At 39.9% G+C, this 6,479-nt stretch overlaps 1 pseudogene; it reads left to right on the top strand.

Annotated features, from left to right (window-relative positions):
- Window positions 1-211: 211 nt before the first annotated feature.
- On the top strand, window positions 212-1,071 carry LOC144827139 (transcription elongation factor A N-terminal and central domain-containing protein-like; annotated as a pseudogene).
- The last annotated feature ends 5,408 nt before the right edge of the window (window positions 1,072-6,479 follow it).

The raw sequence follows: 6,479 nt of genomic DNA, 5'->3' as shown, positions 1-6,479 counted from the left end.
AAAAATGTTGTTTTTTCCAATTAAAAAGAGAAATACTTAACCGACCTTGCAGCACAAACCTTAACTTTTACTTTGAACTTTATTGCGTGAAAATCCACAGTCAGCCAGCTTTCAAGACTTGTGACATGATTTCTGTGTTATCGTTGTGCATGCGAGTGATATTTACATGCCTCGTGAGTGACAGTTAACACAGATAGCTTAAAAGCCCAGCATGAATATGAAGAAAGAGATCATAACCAGAGTCCATCTTATTCAGAAACTGCTCACTGAAAAGGATTATGAATGATAATATAAAATGCCATTTAGCTGAGCTGGAAATCGCTGATGTGACTGTTGAACTTTTACAAGAGACTGACATGGTTGCAGCTGTGTACAGAGTCCTGCCCATCACGTAATTTGAAAAAAAAGCAAAAAGGTGATGAAGAAAACGTTAAACTGCTTGCAGAAGAGCCAACGGAGGCCTCTTTGGAGCACAGTTCTATGAAAGTCTTGCACTCATCATATCCATTGCCATTAGAACGTGTACAAAAGAAGCATACAGTGCACTGAAGATCGACCTCAGTCTTGGCAGATTCCATTAAATCGCAGACGAATGAAGAAGAGGTGATTTGGGACTTAGCAAAGAAAATCGAAGAGGACGTCTTCTCTGCACACACCAACAATAACAAAAAGTACAACATTTGCATCAGGAGCAAAGTCTCAAACCTGAAGAACCCCAAACCCCCCCCCTTGAGGCAACACTTGTTATCAGGAGCTCTTAGCCCAAAAGAATTTGTTAAAATGACTGCCCTGGAAATGGCTAGTGATGAGTTGAGGAGACTCAGGGCTTCATATACAGAATTGTCAGTCCTGGAACACCAGCTTCCCCATGGTGTGGAGGGAACCACCGCAAATAAAATTAAATGTCAGCGATGTGAGAACTTCAATTGCACAGCAACAGTGATCCCTAGAGGAACACTCTTTCTCCCTGGTTGGGTGCAGAATGGAAAACCAGATGATGACCTAATGACGTTTGTGATCTGTAATGTTTGCGGAGATAAATGGTACAATAACGGGTGGGTTTGTTTGTAATCTGTTTCAGAAAGTTCACCACAACTTCATTTAGTAGTGAATACATATTTGGCCCTCCTAGAAGTTAACAAAATTGTTTTTACCATTGTTTGTAAAAATGCAACGAAGATTGCTCTTACTTTTCACCATTTTAATACATCCCAATGTGATTGGCTAGGAATCAGTTGTCTGCTAGAATAATATCTATACCCAGAATAATATCTATACGACGGACTGTATGTGCAATGTCTCCACAGTATTTTTTTATTTTTTACTTCTGTTAAACCAAAGGGACATATGTAGATTATTTGAAAAGTTTATGACGATACCTTAACAGCAAAAAAGATAACCAAAAAGTTGCCCCTCAGTCTATGGCCTATAGACTCAGATTTGTACAACTACAAAAATGTACAGTTTAAAATTTGTCAGTAGGAGATAAATGTATGAACTGTATGATATTGCTAATCCCACTTTCTTAACGTTGGCCCCTAAAGTTGCCTTATGAATAGGTGGAACCACAAGTAAAGGACTGAAGAGAATATTTTATATATGCTATCATAACGTAATGTAGATGTGATTTATATTTGTGGTTTTGGTATATGTACAGTATATTACTTAATATGTTTATACGTTATGAAGCCCTATATAGAGGGCACAGCCCAATTAGGGAGAAAGGTGATAAACACTCTTGATATTGAGAATGGTAGCCTTGAAACATGTGTTTGCTGGAAAGAGAGCAGGGGAAGGTAGTAGATATTATTATTTGCTTATTCAGTAGTTTCCTTCCTCTTCTTGTGTTTGTCCCTCCTCCTTTGGAGCATAAATTATACATTGTCCTTTTGATTGGCTGATGTGTATGCTTCCACCTCTGACATTCGGGGAACATATTTTTTATTTTCTAAACAAGGTCATAAACTGGCATTCCAGAACACATTTGAGGTACAAGAAGTGTATTGATGGTGCTCTACAGTTCTAAAATATTTGGATGAAATGCAATGAATCATTCACAACCCTGTGCAGGCCTTTGTGGTTTAGTGCACACTGGCAAGAGAGTACAGTGCGAGGTGGCTGATGGGACAGCTGTTTGTACAGAAACACAGTGCACCAGATATTTCATGAAATAAAAACTGTAATGTGTTACACAATCAGCCACACAAAAAAAAAAAAAAACCTAATTGCAGGAGAAAAAAAATGAAGAAAGTGAAATAAATTGAAGCCAGATATGCAGTGATCATTTCAAGCTGAAAAACATAGACTAGCTTTTTAATGAACGATCAGCAGCTTCCAAGTGCAATTATCTCCTGTATTGGTTATTGCTGCACAACCTCAGTTCTTTGTTGCTGGCTTGCGTGAGAAGGCTTCCCAGAATGCTGTAGGGTTTTTGCCACCCCATTTGACACGCTTTTTGCCTGTAGTCTAAATGTATCCTGTTAGAACACTTCAACGCATTATTTTTGTCCCACTTTTGGCTACTTATTCCATGACAGTAACTTCATAATTCCTTCAATGTTTGTAAAGAGCCATGCCATGTCTACAGTAGAAAAACTGCAAATTACATTTGTATTGCCATCTGTCTGCCACTCAAGCACCATGAGGACTGAGAATTTTGCCTGGTAATATTAAAGGAAACGCTTAAGGACAGATATGACATCTGCCTTGGAGGTAAAGTAGAATATCTGAGGAGCAGGAGATATGGAAAGAGCAATCTAATGCAATTCTGGAAGAGGCTCCTTCCACTGCAACCTTACCCTCTCAAACTCCAAGGTCCAAAAACATATTTTCTAGCAGGAGAAAGATTTTTATTTTATGTAGATAGTAATAATAATAATAATAATAATAATAATAATAATCCACATTTGTAAAGCGCACCATCACCCGTAAGGGTCTCTAGGCGCTGGGGGCCGTCTGGAAGATTAAGCAAGCGAGTCACATGGTGCTGGGCTAATCTGCCGCCGGTGCCGGGGATCGAACCGTGATACCCAGATTCCAGAGTCAGTCGCCCTAGTCGCGGCGCCACACCTCTTCCTCGTGCGTTTGTTGTGAACAGAGTATTTTAGAATGATCTAGAGAATTCACTAACCATAATGTTCTGGATCTAAGATTTGAGATTGCAGGAGGCTGGGGATGCAGTGAAGGAGAGAGCACAGGGTGGCGGGATTGCAGGACTAAAGCACTGGAGTTGACGGATACCACAGGAGATTGATGGTCCAGAGACAGAGAGCATAAGGAGGAGAGGGAGCACACGAGCAATGCAAAGGTGTCGAACAATTGCACAGGAAATGTCTAGCACACAAACAATGTGCTGGAACCGAGGGAGCACAGGCAGCACAAGGTGTTGACTGACCGGGAACTAGGTGGAGATAAGGTAGAGCACAAAAACAGTAGGGCCTGGCAGGTCCGAAGATAGAGGCTGGGGCTCGAGAAGAGCCAGGACAGAGAGAGATGGGCAGCCATGTCAGACAGACTGACAGCTATGTGGTTATACTGTATAAGCAGTTTCCAATGTCATTATCACATGAAATCTCTTTATAGATGTAATAACTACACTTTCACAATTGCTTTATTAACCTTCTTGCTTTCTCAAATATTCTTAGAAAGGCACCATTTGTCCACTCTTTTTTCAAACCTTTCTCAGGGAAGAACCCCTCCACCCTCGTCACCCCTCCTAATGAGGTTCAGGCTCGCTCGCTGCGCTTGCCACTCGGCACTCATCACAAACTTTTACGTCCACCACTTTCAAATGTCACCAGCAGCCACTGCTCCTGTGGAGCACAGAGCATGGCAAACTGTTTTTGTTTACGGGCTCCTGTCACCTCACCAGGGGCCAAGCTCTGGGGGGTGGAGGTTTCATTTTGGATAATGTTACCCAGGTTTCTCCAATATGCAAACACAGGTATTTAAGTTTCACTCCGGCACACTACAGATGCAGTGCAAGGTTCTCTCAACCTAATATAAACTTATTTTGACTTGTGCTTGTGTTGGTTGTCTGTTGACTTATGTAATATTGTGCTACCTCCTTTGATGTGTCTGTAAAATGTACCTTTTGTCCCAAATTTTTGTCCTGAATTCTGACCTTCTGTCCTGAATTTTTGTCCTGAATTTTGACCCTTTGCCCTGAATTTTTACACTCACTGTCCTGAATTTTCCCCCATGCCAGTTGGTCACCCTAATTTTGACCCAGGCTTGTGCTACAACTGTTTAATGCACTAAAGGAAATTAATCAAAACAGGAGTACAAAAACTTCTCGCTGGTCTTAATAACTACGACCTAACATTGTGCGGTTTCATGATAATTTCTGTAACACAAAATGCAGACTATTTTTCTGGCACAACCTCTACTTTTTACATTTTCATTGATGAAGTTATTGTGCATTCTGGTCAAGTTCTAATTCTAATCATTGTGATTACTCTTGTTAAGAAGTAAATGCAACTTGTACACACAACTTAGGTTGAAGCTTCAGAGGGTCAAGTGTGTCCTCACTAAACGGGACTACTTTCATCCACTCTAAACTGTCGTGGGTGAACTAAATACTGTTACGGTGTCACTGCACTGAAATACAATTTTCCAGAGTATTGCTGTATTTTACTTGTAAATATACTATAGACACAGCTGCAATTTCATTTTATGTTAAAAGATGTAAGATTGGTTACAATGTCAAAATATGGTGCGGCTTAACCTCTTTTTGTGTTTAATCCTCACCTTACAGAGCAAATTGTTTTGCCTGTAACTAAAAGTTCATCATCTGCGCTGATATGTTCTTTGTGTCTTATATGCTCATGGTCACAGAATATTGCCACCACTCTATGCAGCTCCTGAAAAGGGTGCTCCTTCTATGCCCTAGGACAGGAATTCCTCACATAAGGTATGTTGCATATATATTTAAATATTCTAACTCGGGCTGGTTGCATTCCCTCTAGGCACCCTATTAGACCTGTCATCCTTAAGGTGGTCTTCCCCTAAACATTTTGCCTGCTTACTTCCTCTTTTTGCTGTATCGTTTTGTTGGCCTTAGGACTCTGAGCACTTTACCACTACTGACAAGTGCTAAATTGCATGTGCTTCTCCCCTAAACATGGTAACATTGCTGTATACACAATTGGCATATTTAATTTACTATAAGTCCCTTGTAAAGTGTATACCATATACCCAGAGCATGGAAATTAAATGCTACTAGTCAGCTTACATTTTTATATGAACAAATGATCTAGTTGCCATGTTTGTCAATAGTTCAAAAACAAAACGAACCAATGTTTTTAATTCATTAGCCCGCATGATGTATTTCACTTGCCTTTGGCTTATTCTGAAAAAAGTTTTTTTTACATTTAAAGCATGTCATCATGAAGGGCAACACCTAGTTCTTTAACACACTTGAAAACAAAATACAAAAATACATTAAACACAATTGAGTTTACATAAGTGACATATACAAACTTACTGACAGTGCTTTACATAAGTGACATATACAAACTTACTGATTATTACTTTAAAAAGACATATTTGACCAGTCAAAATTAACCTATGTAACACTAGGTGAAAACATTCACTTTCAAGTTATGTATTTTATCCTACCATTGTGCATAGCTGTGGGAGCGTAAGCTTAAAGTGCTGTAGAAATGGAGAGTAGTAGCATTATTAAGTCTCTCCCAAACACACTGCCAATGCCTTTTCCCAAGAGCAGGGGTCAAAGCGTTTCAAACCCCAAACACGTTTAAAACTCCAAGTCTTTTTGGGGGTTCTCTTCAGGACCTGGACCTGTTAATTTCAGCTTATATTGCTTGGAAGTGTATAGGGGCGCAGTGATCCTCAATTTAAATTTCCATGACTAATCATTTTGGACGGAGACAGCGGTGTTTTCATATATGGTAACAATTCTGATCCCTTGTGACTGGGTGCACTGTGGTCATCAATTTAGTGTGCCCCTCTACATTTCCTAGCAATATAAGCTAAAATGACCAGGTCCATGTCCTGAAGAGAACCCCCAAAAAGACTTGGGGTTTGAAACATGTTTGGGGTTTGAAACGCTTTGACCCCTGCTGGAAAAGGCATTTGCAGTGTGTTTGGGAGAGACTTTGTATTGCTACTACTCTCCATTTTTACAGGGTTACAGGGTTTGAAAAACCCCATTAAAAAATGTATTTAACACTAACCCAAAAAAAAGAACCCAATTAATAGAGCCGGAGTTAGTGATTTTTAAAGTTTGAAGTAAAAACTAGCACCTAATTTAGTCGCACATGGGTCGAAGTAAAAAAATATAGCCAATCACGATGGAGCGCAAATCAGATACAAAGAATGGATTGAACCCGGTTGGCGCCTACCTTCAAACTTAGATGACCTTTTAAAATAAATGTTCTGAGAATGTACATTTAGCAGGACAAGGCTGCAGCCAGTGTCCGAAGAGGAAATGTCAGAGTCGGAGAGATGCTGGATGA

This window comes from Lissotriton helveticus, chromosome 4_1 (assembly GCF_964261635.1).
Source record: "Lissotriton helveticus chromosome 4_1, aLisHel1.1, whole genome shotgun sequence".
NCBI classification, from domain to species: Eukaryota; Metazoa; Chordata; class Amphibia; order Caudata; family Salamandridae; genus Lissotriton; species Lissotriton helveticus.
The sequence above is the reverse complement of the archived record's forward strand: the minus strand, read 5'-3'. Positions and strand labels throughout refer to the sequence as shown.